The 18,026-nt window shown below is 35.8% G+C and overlaps 1 pseudogene; it reads right to left on the reverse strand.

The window, feature by feature from the left end:
- Nucleotides 1-4,610: 4,610 nt before the first annotated feature.
- On the reverse strand, nucleotides 4,611-5,671 carry LOC120128055 (annotated as a pseudogene).
- Nucleotides 5,672-18,026: the final 12,355 nt, after the last annotated feature.

The following is an 18,026-nucleotide window of genomic DNA, read 5'->3' on the forward strand; positions in this document are numbered from 1 at the left end:
ATTAGTCCAATTACCGTGCGTCATCCCTGAAATCACATCTCCATCCACAAAAAGCCCTAAGTGCATGGAAACATCCTCAAGCGTAATCGTGCACTCTCTTCACAGAAGGTGGAATGTGAGTCTCCGGCCTCCACCGCTCCATTAATGCATAAATAAGGTTTAGTTCTATCCTACGATGACCTTTATATATAGCTATGTGACTGAATCCAGCCTCGACTAAATACAACCAGACACGGGTTGGTATCGCTAACTTAAGGTTCCAGATAAAATGATCTAATATACGGTCGTTCTCCTAAAAATATTAATAATTACAAAAATTAATTTATAAACTAATAATCAAAAATTAAATAAATAAATTATTACTAATAATTTAAATTAAATTAAAATGTAAAATGTTACCGTATCAACAAAATGTTGAGATATATGTTTTCCATCCAAACGAAGCAAATCACCTTCCATTTTATAACAGCAAAAAAATTAATTAAATAAAATATTAAAATAGTTAAATAATTAAATAAAATACTAACAAAATATTAAATATAATAAAATATACCTTAAGTTGAGAGATTGAGAGAAGTTGAGAGGATTTGAGATGATTTGGTGTGATAAAAATGATTGAGAATGGATGTATTTATACGGGATGGGGGTGTGAACGGTCGGGTGGTTGCCGAAATTAAATGGATGGTGCGGCCCATGTACCGCGCCATTCTGACGCATGTCAGACTGTCAGGAAGGCGCGTCCCATGCACCGCGCTATACCCTACATGGTAGAAGGCGCAACCCATGCACCGCGCCTTACCCAGCGTGGCACTATGTCAGTATAAGGCACGGTGCATGGGTCGCGCCTTCTGCCACGTGGCGCCCGCGCCTTTCTGCAAAGGGTGTTAGATCGAGAAATAAAGATGGAATGATGTCTAATAGGGAAATAAAGATGAGAAGGGTGATTTTTTGAGAAATTCGCCCAAGCCACAATCTGATCATTTAACGCTAATCTTGTAATCTAAAACCTAAATCCTAAATTCTAAATTTTAAAACTCTAAATCCTAAAATCATACGTCTTAAACTCATTACAAAATATAAAATTCTGAACCTTAAATAAAACATGTAGCACTAGAATAAATATATTCTTTAAAATGAATTTTCCCTGACAAAATATTTTTTTATAAGGAATTAATCCTTAATATTATTGTTGAATCTTGAGTTTCTATATTGTCACGTGGAATACACATGCACTTATCGGCCCATTGGGTCTAATGGATCAGGCCGAATAAATAGGTAGCCCGAAGAAACACCGATTCCTAGTTTCGTCACGTTCGGATCCCGCGAACGAAACGGCAAAACTTCAAAAAAAATAATAAATCGGAAATGAAAATTAATAAACAGAGAGAGAAAGGAAATATAATTATAGATAATAAATCAGGTATTTTTTATTGATTTTCTCACCACCCATTTCTTCACTCAGGTGATTTGTGGAATCTCTCTTAACAACGAAAGCAGGTACGTTATTTTCATTTAAAAACTGTCATTTTTTTTCAAAAAAAATTATCTTTGCATTAAACATTTCGTTTATGAGATAAACAACTGATTAGTACCCAATGTGATATTTTCACTGTAGAATCTAATGAAATGTGTCAAAGGGGTGTTTATTGCTTGATTTGAGTTATGATTAAGGGGTTAAAATTTGTTTGTATTTAGGGTGTATTTTGATCCAAGATCAATGTAGTTATATATCTGTATATAACAATCACACCCGAGTCGGAGTAATCGGTATTGTTTTATTGAATAGTTTTTGAGATTCTGTGTTTGTTGTGCACAGATATTTGAACCGTCTCTTTCATGGTTACTGTTTGTGATTTTCCCCATAAACCTTTTCCTCGGCGATGTTTTAGCACTTTTTTGTAACATTCCATGTTGGAAATTACTTGTATGAGAAAATTGTTGTTCTCAAAGTCTCAATGTCCTTGATAACATGAGATTTGGGCCAAGAAATCCTGGTTCAAACTGGGGATTTGCTTAGCATTTCAATGGCAGATTTGACCAAACTGTACATTGCCTGCAGGCAAAAAAGAAAAAAAAAGGGGCGGGGTTGGGAGAAGAAAAGGAATATCAGGCAAAACATGTGCCTTTAACTATGGCATTGATGACCAAAGTTGTAATTCCTTTTTGATTGCAGGTAAACTCAGGAAAATTATTGCAAAAGGAATTAAAGTAAGATAGTAGATAGGGGGTTGTGCAACTATTTGTGTAGGATGAGCGCCAGAATCAAGGGGTTAGCTTATCTTCTGCAGCAAAGCCTCCTATGAGGCGGAAACGTGGGCGTCCACGGACACCATGACACCAGCATCTGAAATTCTGAACAGCTTAGTGTGGAAACCGGTGATTCTGCCTCTGATGACATAGTTGGCCAGATGGTTTCCGGTGTCATTGAAGGTTCATTTTATGCCGGGTACAACACGCATCTTAGAGGTGTTGTATTTCTACCAGGGCGATGCGCTCCAATTACTGCTGCAAATGATATGGCTCCACAGGCTAAGATGTATAGATGGAAAGAGACCCCTTTCCCGTTCGTAATCCCTCAAGGTCATCCCCATCCTGTGAGTCCTACATCAGGGAAAAGTGAGAAGCCAATTGAGCATAAAAACAACACACCTAAACTTCCAGATCAAGGCCTACATATAGGGCTTCAGTCTGGTGCCACGGCTGCTAATGAAAGCCAATCTGCTTCCAGTCTAATTCCTCCAGCCTGTAACTTGCCAATAAATGACACTGGTCTTTCCTTGGGACAAAAGGTCTTCCAAGACCTAATCGTAGATATTGGATTGCAGAATGGGAAAGCTGTTGGATTTGAAGCCTTCAAACCGGTGGAAGTAATATATTTTAAATTAGATGCACCTAAAGCGTCTGAGTCGGTGCCTGCAACATTTACTGCTAGTTTGTCAGTTACTGAGCCTTTTAATCCGAAGCCTCAAGTTGAACACCAGGCAGTGAACTCTGGAATCAACATGTTCGGAAAACAGGATTCTACATTTTCTGAAACTCAAGCGATGCATTGTGAACCCACTGGAACAAACATGTTTGGGCTAAATTTCCTGCACCTGAAACTCAAGGTATGCCCTGTGAACTCCCTGGAAACAACATGTTTGGGAAACAATTAAGTTTCCTGGACCCCAATCTCAAGCTATACCCTCTGAACCCCTTGGAATTAACATGTTCGGGAAACAAGCTTCTAAATTTCCTGGTCCTAAATCCCAGGCTTAGCCCTGTGAACCCCCTCAAATCAACATGTTCGAAAAGCAGTCTTCTAAATTTCCTGAACCTGATCCTCAAGCCATGCCCTCTGATCCCATTGGGATCAACATTTTTGGGAATCAAACTTCTAAGTTTCAAGAACTTTAACCTCAAGGCATACGTTGTGAACTTACTGGAATGAACATGTTTGTCAAGCAAGGTTCTAAATTTCCTGAACCTCAAGCCATGCTTTGTGAACCTGCTAGAAACAATATTTTTGGGAAGCAAGCTTCCAAATTTCCCGAACCTGATTCTCAAGCCATATCTTGCGAATCCATTGGATTCAACATGTTCGGAAAACAGACTTCTAAATTCCTTGAACCTGGACCCAAACAATACGGTGCGAACTTACTGGATTCCACATGTTCAGAAATCAGGCTTCTAAATTTCCAGAACTTGAACCCCAAGCAATCCCATGTGAACCTACTGGAATCAACATGCTTGACTTTCCAATTTCCCGAACCCAAGCCATACCTCATGAACCTACTGGAATCAACATGTTCGAAAAACATGATTCCCATTTTCCTGAACCCCAATCTATACCTTATGAAACTACTGGAATCAATATGTTCGGAAAACAGGTGTCTTCAAGACAAGATATAGGTGTTTCACAAGATACTCTGTTGGAGCTTGCTAAAGAGATTATGACTGCAGCTGATGTGCCTCACACGGATGGATTGTTTGAAAGTGATGCTGCAACTACTACTGCAACAGCTCCATGCTTTGCATCAATGAACAGCCTACCACTAATGATATTTGGGGTTGAAACTATACCATCCGGGCAGAAGCCTGCCTCCGAAGAATCTATTCTTCCAAGAATGGTAGTACCTGAAGTCAGTAGTTCCTCGATGGCCGTCAACACCAACAGCGTAGAATCTAATGCCAATGATGCCATCCCACCAGCACAGTTATAGCTGTACAGTTCCACCAGAATAGAATGAGTTGCAAGTCAAGAGTATACCCTTGGTGAGAGTAGTGCAGTCTTAAGGCAAATTACTTAATGCAGATACTCATTTGTCTCTAATTTGGATTATTTGTACTTTTTGCAATCTACCCTTTAGTTCACATCACTTCTAGTGCTTTCTTTCACGCTTTTGCGTTGGGATGAAGATTTCTTGCAGTCTTTTACGGCATTATGTGCATGTTTCCTATCATTTCATTGAAATTTGTATGGATCGCTCAATGGATTATTATGGTCGTACACTGAAGAATTTATTTATACCATCGAATTTGAATGATAAAATGCAAAGAGTATAGATTTTTATGTACACTCATTATTTCATCATTAAAAGCTACATTCCAGGTATTCTTTACGACAGGTATCAACTCATTTCAGAATTTACAAATAAACTGAAATTTACGACAGGTATTCCATCTTGTTGCTGCTGCTGAGGCTGTTGGTAATTTCCATAGCCTTGATATCCTCCATATTACATGTCTTGGGGCGCAGCAGCAAAGCCCTTACCATATCCATAATATCCACCGTTCCACTGGTTTGGATCTGGTTGGGCCTGGAATGCAAGAATGCCAAAGGCTTTCATGGGTCTATATAAACACCAAGAAGAAACAATTGTTTCCCATCAAAATATCCAACCAACCTGTTTGTTTGACGTGCTATGGCCCCAAGAAAGCCGAATACTTTGTCCACCCAACTGAGTCCCGTTCAGAATTCGCTGTGCTTCTTCGACACAGGTCCTGATGCTTTACATAAGTACAGAACATAACAATAACATAAACCATGTCTGTCCTACATAGATCTATTCATAAATACTGGGCACTGTATCTTTTACCTATCAGCAAATTGAACAAATCCACAACGCTTGTTTTGTGGTATCTTCACGTGCACCGACCATATGGGCTGAAAACCTCTCTCAAATGGTCTTCCGTCACATCAGAATCCAAATTTCCAACAAATATCTGCATGGGAATATGTGATTAGAAACAAATAACAAGAAACCATGCTTCACACTGAAAGTGACAAAGTACCTACAATTGTATTATTTGGATCATTCTCGTTCTGATTCCCTTGTGGTGAAGCTGCATACAAAAATAAATATATAACAAAAGGATAACAAAAAGGGAAAAGAATACCCAAGAAGAAACAATGAGAAAACACAACAGTGCATTGACAGGATTTTTTCTAGAATCTTGTACTTCACACCTGTAGGGGCAGTCACTTTATTGTTAAGGATAAAATGGAAATATAACTGTATAAGGTGTAACCTGTCTGAATAATATGTCAAAAAACCAAGGTCCCTTGATAGTCAGAAACATGATTGCAGAAGCACATTAAATAGTAACTGTTTACTTTGCAACAATAAACACCAAATATGAAGCGCAATACCAATGTAAGACCAACAACTCCCGTTAGACTAGAACCCATGGAGAACAAGGGGGTAAATGCTAGGAGGACCTGATAACTAAGTCCATAGAAAACACTAATTAAAGAAAAGTAAAATAAATACTGATACATGTTTTTTTTTTTGAGCCACAGTCCAAAGTCCGAGCTCTCACTGACTGAGACCTTAAAGTACTTGTGACCTAAAACTCTAGAACAGTAACCAGAAATATACACCAGGAGCAACGGGACAATAGAATTACATCATGCTAAGATGTAAAGGCATAAGGAAACAGCACATTACATATTCAAGATGTCATTATGTTAAAACTGAAGTAACGACTCAACAATAAACTGAAATGTAACTCGACTGAAATCTCTAACTAACCAGAGAGGCAAAGTAAGTAGACTGACAACTGAACCAATAGAACTGAAATAAACTTTGAAATGTATTAAGTTGACTGACATAAACACACTGACCTAAGCAAGGGCTCGGACTATAGGGGTAACTAATTCAGCTGAAACTAGTTCCAGGCCCCAAGAAGATAGAACCTCATGATGCCCTGCTCTGAGACAACAGGAGTTTATTAGTTTTTGCATGTTTCAAAATTTGAATAGAATTATGGTGCCCAAATGTTAAAGGAAAGTACAGGCAGGAAATGACTAGCGGAAACTGCTGCTCAACTTTTAGAGAATAACTGATAGAACTTAAAATGATATTAAGTACTGCAGAACAAATAATAATTAGAAAATTCCCCAAACAGCCTTACCCTTCAAGCAGATAAATCATAAATGTAAGTCAAATTTAAGGGACATGTTGGGATTTTCGATGAAGCTCAATTGATCAATCGAATGATTGTCAAGAGGGGTTAAAGTGGAGTTGAGAAAAATTTAGGGATTAAGGAGTTTTAAGAGAGGAAAATTTAATGCACAAAAATTTATAGTGGTTTGACTTCTTAACCAAATCTACATCTACTATCTTAGCTCTTCACTAAGGATTTTCTAACAAATTCACTAATTTGTTCTTTCTTTTTTCATGATAAATTGATAACCTTTACAAATCTATATATTTTCAATGGCTAAGATAGAACCACTCATCTTTTACAAGGTTAAAAGATGTGTAAACAAGAAAATCTCACAAGGTATGTGTTTACAAAATTGAGCTCACTAAAACAACAGAGAGTATCGATACTTCTTTAATGAGTATCGATACTTCTTTAATGAGTATCGATACTTCTTTAATGAGTATCGATACTTCCTTTATAATATTTAAATAAACTACCCGTTACTAGCCGTTGGGCCTAACCAATATCGATACTATGCTCATGGTAGTATAGATACTAACTAGAGAGTAGCGATATTTCTCTTATCTTTGATATCGATACCACATGAACAATATTGGTAATGTTCATATAGTATCGATACTGTAAGAACAATATCGATACTTCATACCCTGAAAAATAATTTTATGCTCAAATTCTAGTTTAATGGACTTTGAATTATTTTTAAAAACTTTGAACAAATTCAATCAAGTCCAAAAACATTTTTGCCTTAATTTGTTATATCAAAATATTATAAAACATAGCTCAACAATATCCTCTTTTTGATATAACAAAATATTTGAAAATTTGTTTTTGGAAAAACTCTCCCTCAATAAAATATTTAATGAAAAATAGTAATATTTGGAAAAAATAAAGCTCTCCCTTTTCATTCTTGAAATTGAATTTTTCAAAACCACACTTCTCCTCCTTTTTCTTATATAAAACTTTAAAGTTCAAAAATAATAATGGAGAGTGAGTGGTAAATTTTAGCAAAAAAATCGTTTGAAAATCAAAGCTCCCTTCAATAAAAGCATTCCAAACAAAAAATTGACTTTAAAAGTATTAGACTTAAAAGACATTGAATTTCAACAAAGATGAACAAACAAATTAGTAGCACATGAAATTCAATATACCCAAATCTAATATACTTTATGCAATACTAATTGTTGAATTTAAGTGCATGTGCATAAATCTATCCAAAAATGTTATGCATATTGAAAAATTGATATAAATTGTTAGAGATATATCATTTGCAATAAATCACTTGCATAAACATTTAAATTTAAGTTCAAAAATAAAAATTTGTAAAAACAAAACATTTAAAACCAATTTTGACCAAAAATCATTATGACGAACAACCATATATGAAAAATCATTAAAACTTTAGAAAATGTTCATCGTAACACTTTTTAACATACATGAGATAGAAACACATAAAATGATTTAAAATAAAAAAACTCATGCATGCTTAAATCAAATGAGCAACCAAATATGCAAAATAATTAAAAAAAGCTTAGAGGTTACACATCATTCTTTTGTGTGACAAGAGCAATTGAAATCATTTAACACCATTGCTCGAACACACCTACAAGAGACATTCATTTGAATTTTGGTACCCAAATTTCTTTGGGTCCTAGAAGGTTAGTACTAATGTATCTAGTTCCCAAAGGAACCCATACTTGTCTAATTTTAAAAGATTTTTTTTCTTTATAGGACAAGTATGTATATTATGACCATACAAATAACACTGTGAGCATTTTGCCATTTTAAACATAATGATTTCTTTCTAGAAATTAATTCTTTTTCTTTTGTTAAGTTTTCAAGCTTAACTTTCAAATCAAAACATTATTTTTCAAAATCATTTTTGAAAGCTTTAAATCATTTTTCAAAATTTCATTTTGTTTTTCAAAATCCAATTTTGCTTTCAAAATAAAATCATTTTTAACTTTAAATTTTGAAATTAATTTATTATATTTAGAGTTTGTGGTCTCAAATCCCAAATACAAATCATTATAGGCAACTTGTAACTCATTAAAAGAATAAGAATTTGATTCACTAGAGCTAGAAGTTACCATTGAATCTTCTTCGATGGCCATAAGGTATAGATTGTCTGCTTTATCTTCATCATTGGAGTCATCTTCATCAGTCCAAGCCGCCACAAATGCCTTCTTCTTATGTGATCCTTTCTTCTTTAGGAGATGACAATCATACTTGATATGCCCCGTTCTTTAACATTCGAAGAACACCAGAGGACCATTCTTTTTCCTTGATTCATGCTTCACTTCCTTAGAAGTCATGAATCTATTGAATCTTTTGAAGAGCTTGTCCATCTCTTCTTCTTCATCATAATATTCATCTACCTCTTCACTTGAGTCTTGATTACTCTCATTGGTGGTTTTGAAAGAAATGTTTACCTCATTCTTCTTCTTCTTCTTCTTGTTTTTCTTCTCTTCATCTTCATCTTCATCTTCATTTACCATCAAATCATGAGTGAGAAGAGAACCAATAATCTCATCAAGAGAGAGTGACTTTAGGTTCTTAGCTTTGAAAATCGACGTATTCTTTGATTGCTAAGACTTTGGAAGAAAGTAGATCATCTTTTCTCACAAGCTTCTCATTATGGATCATTTCTTCAAATCCCTTGAGAATGTTGACAATCACGGAAAATCTATCCGTCATAGCTTTGATGTCTTCATCAGGTTTCATCTTGAAATTCTAATAGCTATGGTTGAGAAGGCTAATTTTGGTTTCCCTCACTTATTTGGTTCTTTCATGAGTGACTTGGAGCTTGTCCTAAATCTTCTTGACATTAGAACAAGAGGAGGCTCTTCCATATTCATCAGGACCTAATGCAAAAAGTAGAATGTGCATAGCCTTTGCATTGAGTTGGATCTTCTTCTTTTCTCCATCACTCCAATAATCCATATCACCGGTTGGAATGAAGTATCCCTTCATGATTGAGTTCCAAGCTCCTAGATCATTGGCTTGAATGAATATCATTATCCTATTCTTCCAATAGGCATAATTTGCTCCATTGAAATAAGATGGCTTATTGACCGGTTGAGAGTCTTCAATGTAGTAAGAGCCGGAGGTCGAAGTCATCTTCTTGGTTGCGTCAGGAATTGATAGAGCTTATTCAAAGATCGTCTCAAGGTTGTTAACCTTCTAATGAGTCAAGCTCTGATACTAATTGTTGGGATTTTCGATGAAGATCAATTGATCAACCGAATGATTTCCAAGAGGGGTTGAAGTGGAGTTGAGAAAAATTTAGGGATTAAAGAGTTTTAAGAGATAGAAAAATTGATGTAAAAGGATTTATAGTAGTTCGATTTCTCAAGCAAGTCTACATCCACTACCTTAGCTCCTCACTAAGGATTTTCTAACAAATTCACTAATTTGTTCTTTGTTTTTGTAGGATAAAGAGATAACCTTTACGAATCCATATGTTTTCAATGGCTAAAATAGAACCACTCCCCTTTTACAAGTTTAAAAGATGTGTAAACAATAAAACCTCACAAGATATGTCTTTAGAAAATTAAGATCATTAAAACACTAATATTTACAAGAGAAAGGAAAATATGAATGAAAAACTCTTTTCTTGTGTTTGATTGATTGGATAGGTGTTTTAACCCTTCTTAAAGTGTCATCAATTTCTTTTTATAAGTTAGAATGTGTGTGTGGCCATATCTAGCCGTTGAGAAGAATTTTTTTTCAAAATAAAACTAGCGAGGATAGGGAGTATCTATACTTCTTTAATGAGTATCAACACTTACTTTATAATATTTAAATAAACTAGTTATTACTAGCCGTTGGGACTGACCAGTATCAATACTATGCTTATGGTATTGATACCACTATGTAAAGTAGTATCGGTACATTTTTGAGTGTCGGTACCTATTTTGCATTCTGGAAATTGAGCAAATTTGAAAACACATGGTAGTATCGATACTACCTACAGAGTATCGATACTTTTCTTACCTTTGGTATCAATACCACATTAACAATATCGGTAGTATTCATATAGTATCGATACTATTCATATAGTATCGATACTATTCATATAGTATTGGTACTATGTACCCTGAAAAACAATTTCGTACTAAAATTATAGTTTAATGGACTTAGAATTATTTTTGACAACTTTTGAATACTTTGAATAAATTCAATCAAGTCCAAAATTTTTTTCCTTAATTTGTTATATCAAAATATTATAAAACATAGCTAAATAGGAAACAATCCACATTACATACACCAACAAAAAAAGAAGGAAAAAAAAGAAAAAAAGAGAAACAAAATATTTGATGTAATCAGATTAAAAAATGCAGCTATGAATCAAAATAACCCAAATAATTTGGGTAAAACAAATAACCATCAGTAAACATACATGCTGGATATTACTGTACAATACTAGTCTTATTGTTAGTGGATGGCCCTATGCGCATAGGCCTAGTTGAACAAAAAGCACCATTCATCTCAGTCATAACATGATTGTATTTAGTTTCATCTCCAAACCTAAAAAATCCATAACCTTTTGTCCGTCCAGTGACCCTATCAATTACAACCTTTGCACCCTTCACAGATTGAAAGTGTGCCCTGAAAGTCTGTTGAAGCATGTAATTAGTAACATCAGCAACCAAGTCTCCAACAAAGATTATAAATTCAAGGGACTCATCTCGCCTATCGCCTGAACTAAATGATGGCCAATTTAACCTATAGTTTCTCTCACCATTTGGCATAGTTGTACCATTGTTTGCCTGTAAAACTCTCTCAGCAGCACCACATGAAGCAAACTCAAAAAATCCATAGCCCTCAACCTGGAAAGTTTGCTTGTTGCAGATAACTTTCATAGAAGCAACCCGTGAGAGAACTAAGAGTTTATTTACTTACAGATACATCACACAAAGATATAGTTTACACATCCTTTAACATAAAAAGTTAATAACTTGAATAAAAATGACACATCTCAAATTTGAATGCTTGCTAATCTTAGCAAATAACATCATCAAAATTAGGCCCTTCAATACAACCAAAACAAAACATTACATCCAATACCCAAACTATAAACCTATAAAAACGCAAATCCACTACCAAAATATTAATTTTATGCATATATTTATTGACCAAACAAATTATAAATCAATCAACACAAAATTTAATCACCAATCTAAAAAATCAAAACAAAAGCAGCAGTCAAAGATTAAAGCATTGCGTTCAAATAAACCCTTCCAAATAAAACGTGACAACAAAATCTATAGATGATAAATTAATAAATAAAATGCAGTCGAATACCTCAACAGTTAGAGCAAAACAACTTAAGAGATAAATCTCATCCATATAATTCTGCAAATCTCCAGTCCATAAAGTCTGAACCTCATTGGCACTAGCCGATTAATCGATTGACCCGCCGCCGGCTGTTGTTGAGTTGGCACCCCAACTGGACCTTGCTGTAGGAGATTACATCTTTAGAGGATGACTCTGAGATGTTATCACATTCATCATCATGTAAGGCTGCTACGACTGAGGCACCAGAGTCGGAGGGGTTTGTTGGTATTGGTACTGTTGTTGGGCCAGTGGAGCCCTCGACATGGAAGGTGGCGAGGCCATTAGAGGTGGTACCATAGTTGATGCTGGTTGGTGCATCATCTTCAATTGGGGATTTTGCTATTATTGAGAGAGACTCAAAGGGAACAAAGCCCTAACCCTAGATAAGATAAGGATTGTGAGATGTGTAAGAGAGGAAGCAATAGTTTGAAGAAGGAAAAACTTTTAAAAATAAGGGGCATATAAGAAAAGGTTAGGTTTATCAAATGACTGAAATAGGGTTGATTCTTAACCGTTTCAAACAAGAAAAAACAAAGGGTATTTCAATTATTTCGTCTTACGTGTAAAAAAGATCAATTTTTTATTTTGTCTCATCTATTTTGTTTATAATTCATATTTAATACATGCACACACACACATAATGGAAAAGAATTTTTTTATGTAACTACTAGATAGTTTAGCATATGGGGACTTGAGAAGTCCCTTTCGACTTAAGGCGGAATTGAGGTTGGCACGGTGATGAAAAATCATATAAAGAAGTCAATTGACAAGTCGAGTTTAACTAAAGAATTCATAATTGTGGCTATGTTTCCTTCTTGGGGAGTCCAAAGAAATTTCATGAACCAATTGCGACCAAAAAGAAGGGTTAGCAAACGGACTAGGAGAATAAGGTTGTAATATGTGCTTGAATCATTTATCATTTGGATAGTTTGGGTGTTGTTTAATTGTATTTGTAGTAGCTCAACTTCAAAGGACCAAGTTATTTGCAAACCGATATAGATCACGGTCTTTTCCGCTTCATGAAGTTAAGATAGGCACTTAGAGGTTAAGGATAGTAAAGAGATCACAAGAGTATAATTCTCCAATTTAGAGATTCTTCCACTATACAAAAGAATAGTAGGATTACAAGGATGTGTTTACAAAATTTGACTCATATTTGGTGGCTCACTCAAGCTTGAGGATAAAGGCTTCCCAAGCTATCTCTCTTCTCTCTCAAAGAGGCTCTCTAACTCTCTAGTTTCTCACGCTTGGATTTCTTGGATGGTTAGGAAAGAAGTTTCTCACCCCTATTTATACTACTCCACCTTCACAATGAATGGTGGAGATTACATACATCCAAGGGTGAAGATTAATTATCTAGAATGCTCTACACACTCTAAGAAGCTCTACACTCTTCCTCTCCCTTCTATATTCTTTCATACTCTTCCATAAGGTTCCACACATCTCCAGAATATTCCAAAGGATTCCACACTCTTCCATAAGCTTCTAGAGAGTTCTACAGTTCTCTAGAGTTCTCCGGAATGTTCTAGAAAATATACTTTTCCAGAAAGCTCTAGAATTTTCTAGAACCTCTCTAATTAAGGAGAGATCCAACAAATCTCCCCCTCTTGACTTAATTGGAAGATAGTAGCAAGCCGACACCTTGAAAATAATCTTCAAACTTCTTTATCGGTATTACCTTGGTCATCTTGTTTGACCAGCTCTCATCTGTGTGAACCTTGTCAAGATGTATTTGCTTTTATTCGAGAAATTCTCAGATCCAATGATATCTAGTGTCTATGTGCTTTGTGCGGGAATGAAATGTTGAATTCTTTACAATATAAATTGCACTTTGATTGTCGCACTTTAAGACATATCTTTCTTGATCTATTCCATACTCCAGCAACAGATTCTTTATCCACAACATCTCTTTGCAAGCTTCAGTAGCTGCGATGTACTCTGCCTCATTAGTGGACAATACAACACACTTTTGCAACTTTGATTGTCATGAGACAGCTCCCCCTCCAAAATTAGTTAGGTATCCCGATGTTGATTTTCTTGAATCAATATCACCAGCCAAGTCTGCATATGTGTATCCTTCTAACACAAGTTTTCATTTTACAAAGCATAAATGCCTTTTGGAAGTTCCTCATAGATATCAGAGGATCCATTTGGCTGCAACCCAATGTTCATTCCCTTGGTTGGCCAAAAAGCGACTCATGACTCCAACTACATAGGCGATATCTAGTCTTGTGCATATCATTGCATACATGAGACTTCCTACTACAGATAACTATGGAATTTTCTTTATTTCCTTCATTTTGTTTTCACTTGTGGGACTCTGCTTCGAACTCTTCTTGAGGTGTCCAACAAGTAGTGTTAATCGGCTTTGATTTGTGCATGTTGAATATTAACAACACCTTCTCAATGTATCTCTCTTGGGATAGCCATTACAATCTATTTGATATATCATGAGTTATTCACATCCCAAGGATTTGTTTAGCCGGTCCCAAATCTTTCATGGCAAAACTCTTACTTAGTTCTTTATTTAAATCATCTATCTTAATGCGATCTTGTCCAATAATTAACATATCATCAACATATAGCAGGGGAATGAGAAAGTCGCCACTTGCATACCTTTTCGTGAAGACACAATGATCGCTTTCTGTATATTTGAAATCATGTTCTGCCATTAAAGAGTCAAACTTTTTGTACCATTGCTTTGGTGCTTGCTTAAGCCCGTATAGACTCTTAGTCAGACGACACACTAGATTTTGTTTGCCTGGAACTTTGAATCCCTCAGGTTGCTCTATGTAGATTTATTCCTCTATATCGCCATGTAGGAACGCCGTCTTGACATCGAGTTGTTCAATCTCCAAATCTTGCACGGTTGCTAAGCCAAAGACCATTCAGATGTATGACATATTTACCACGGGAGAGAAGATTTCTTCAAAGTCTATACCTTTTTCTTGTCTGAATCCTCTAACGACCAACCGAGCTTTATAGCGAGGCTTTGAGCTGCTATCTTCGGTCTTGATATGATATACCCACTTATTCTTCAAGGCTCTTCTCCCTTTTGGTAGCTCCACAAGTTCATAAGTATGATTCTAATTTATGGATTGCATCTCTTCTTGCATGGCTCTTCTTCATTCTTCTTTATGACTATCACTCATTGCTTCTTTATAGATTTGAGGCTCTCCCTCATCAGTGAGCATAACGTACTCATCTGTTTTATACCAAGTGGATGGTCTTCTATATCTTGTGGATTGTCTCGGCTCTGGTGTTGTTGGAGAGCTAGATTGAGGGTCTCCTTGAGCTGGTTCATCATGAGCCTCCTGGTTGCTTTGTTTTAACATAGGTTCATGATCTTCAGCATCATTGTTTTCTTGTGTATTATTATCCTCAAGTCAAACTGGAATAGGTTCGATGTTCTTGTTGCTTCTTAATCTTGGTCTCTCTAAATTTTTGATATCTTCGATTTTTTGGTCTTCAAAGAAAAAAATGTCTCCGCTGCAGATAACTTTCTTATTAACTAGATCCCAAAGCTGATAACCAAATTCATCCTTTGGTGAACAAATGTAGATGCATTCCTTCATATTTGGGTCAAGCTTAGCTCTCTCATCTTTGGGTATGTGAACAACCCTACACTCGAATATATTGAGATGCTTGTATGAATCCCTTTTTCCCGTCTAGACTTCTTCTAGGATGCCCCCGTTCAAGGGAATTGATGGTGTGAGGTTTACAATGTCAATCACTACCATTATAACTTCTCCCCAAAATGATTTGGGTAACTTAGCATGAGAGAGCATACATCAAACTTTTTCTTCATTAGTTCTATTCATTCTCTCAGTTAGTCCATTCAATTGTGGTATATTGGGTGGAGTCCTCCCTAGTCTAATGCTATATTTCTTGCAATATGCTTCAAAAGCACCTCTATACTCACCTCCATTGTCAGATCTTACACACTTGATCTTCCATCCGGTCTCACGCTCTACTAGGGCATAGAATTCCTTGAATGCATCAAGTACTTGATCATTTGATTTTAACATGTGCACCCACATCTTCCTTGAATGGTCATCAATGAAGGTGACAAAGTATAATGCACCACCTATAGATCTCTCAGCCATCGAACACACGTCGGTGTGTACGAGGTCTAGGAAGTTTTTTCTCCTTATGGGCGGAGAAGATCTTTGGAAAGTAACTCTATGTTGTTTTCCAGCTAAACAGTGAGCACAAGGATCAAGTGGTTTACCTTTCACGTCATGTAGGAGTTGTTTCCAAGAGAGCATGTGAAGGCCCTTCTCACTGATGTGCCCAAGTCGTTTATGCCATATCTCCACATCTTCGATGGTGATGTTTACCTCTCCTTTGTAGAGCTTAGCTTGCATCACGTATAATGACCCTTCTTTCTTTTCTTTAGCCATTATTTGGCTTCTTTTAGTGAGCTTCCACTTTCCTTCACCAAAGTAATTTATCAGACCAACATCATCTAGCTTCCCAGCAGAGATAAGATTGAGATACATGGCCAGAACATGCCTCACATATTTTAAGATAAGCTTGTATCCAGTGCTTGCCGTCAGGATGATGTCTCCTATACCGACGATCTTGCTCCTGTCTTGATTTCTCATTTGTACTGTACCAAATTCACCGCTTCGGTAGGATGAGAAGAAACTTCCATGTGGAATAACATGGAATGAAGCACTAGAATCGGCAATCCAAGAGCTATCATTATAAGTAATTTTAGGATATTACCTTCTTCAATGAGATATAACAGATCTTCTTTTGATACTACGACAATAATACTATTCTTTTCTTGTTTTTTCGTTGGGCTCATTTGGTTTGGCTTAACATTACTAGCCTTCTGGTCTCTCTTGAAGGATCGACATTCAATTTTCTTGTGGTCCATTCTTCCATAATAGTAGCATGTAATCTTCGATCGTGACTTAGATCTACCTCAAGATTGATGCGAATCTCGACTTTTGTTGTGTCCATGAGTTTCATTCATATATCGATTCTCAATAATATTAGCTTTGGGATGAATAGACTGACCTCATTCCATTCTCCTTGCTTCTTCACCGAGGAGGCTATCACTAATGGTATCCATGGTGAGCTTTCCTTCTAGAGCTGAATTACTAAGTGTAACAACGAGTGTATCCCAACTTTCTGGTAAGGAACTAAGGAGTAGAAGGTCTTGCAACTCATCATCAATTTTCATCCCGGTTTTTGTTAATTGATTTACGAGCCCCTTGAAATTATTTTAGTGCTCAATCATATTTTGATCATCCTTATACTTTCTTAATTCTTTTCGAGCAACATAACCTTTCTGATATGACTACCGAGTTCATATAAGCGAGTTGAACATTTAATACATGTACTAAGAACGTGTTTTCTATTTTTTTTTCCAAGATTTGGATAATATTGTAGGAATAACATAGGAAGTTCTTTTGGTTCCCATTACTTCAAAATTTCAGGATTCAACAACGAAACAATGAATCCCATCACATGTTTGTGATCGTCACTGATCAATTGTCAAATTTCACTTCCCTACATATCCTTCTAAATGGTGCTGGTTTCCGAGTACGTTGGCCTCGCAGGTGGAGATTACTTTGTTAGCACGCTGTCCATGTATGAGAACGGTCGGGGTATAGAGGAGCAGAGGCCTAGGCTGATTTTAGAAATTGAACCGTATTTTCTCAATATTTCTTGAACAACAGTATCCCATACATTTTTATTATTATTTGACAGAGGAAATACAAGATAATCATATTTATAAAACAAGTAGATGCAACAAATACTAAGTTGAAAACTATATAAAAAATGTTTTTCCCTTATTCCTATTGTCAATCAGTAGTGCAAACTGTCGATAAATGGAACAAATCAATCATATAACCAATGAAGAAATGTCAATGGTCTCCCCTTAAGAAAGGTACAAATATATTTGTAGTATATAATTAAAATAATTTTATCGACATCGTGATTGTGTTCCGATTCTACTCCTTGTTTGTTCTCTAACTATGCTTTCTTGACTCGGCTGAAATAATAACTAACCCTTTGAAACATGGCAACACAATTTTTTTTGGGGATACACAATCCAATGAATGGATCAGATGATACTAGGCATATATTCTCTTTATAGGCAATTTACGTAGGATATACAACACCAAAGCTGAAGGTAGGATCTCAACAAGTTACAATTTGATGAAATGGAAAACTAAATTCTTAGGGAAATATAAGTATGATTCTATAAATAAGAAAGGTGGTTTGTAAAGTACTACGTA

Source organism: Hibiscus syriacus, unplaced genomic scaffold (assembly GCF_006381635.1).
Source record: "Hibiscus syriacus cultivar Baekdansim isolate YM2019G1 unplaced genomic scaffold, ASM638163v2 tig00001478_pilon, whole genome shotgun sequence".
Taxonomy (NCBI): Eukaryota; Viridiplantae; Streptophyta; class Magnoliopsida; order Malvales; family Malvaceae; genus Hibiscus; species Hibiscus syriacus.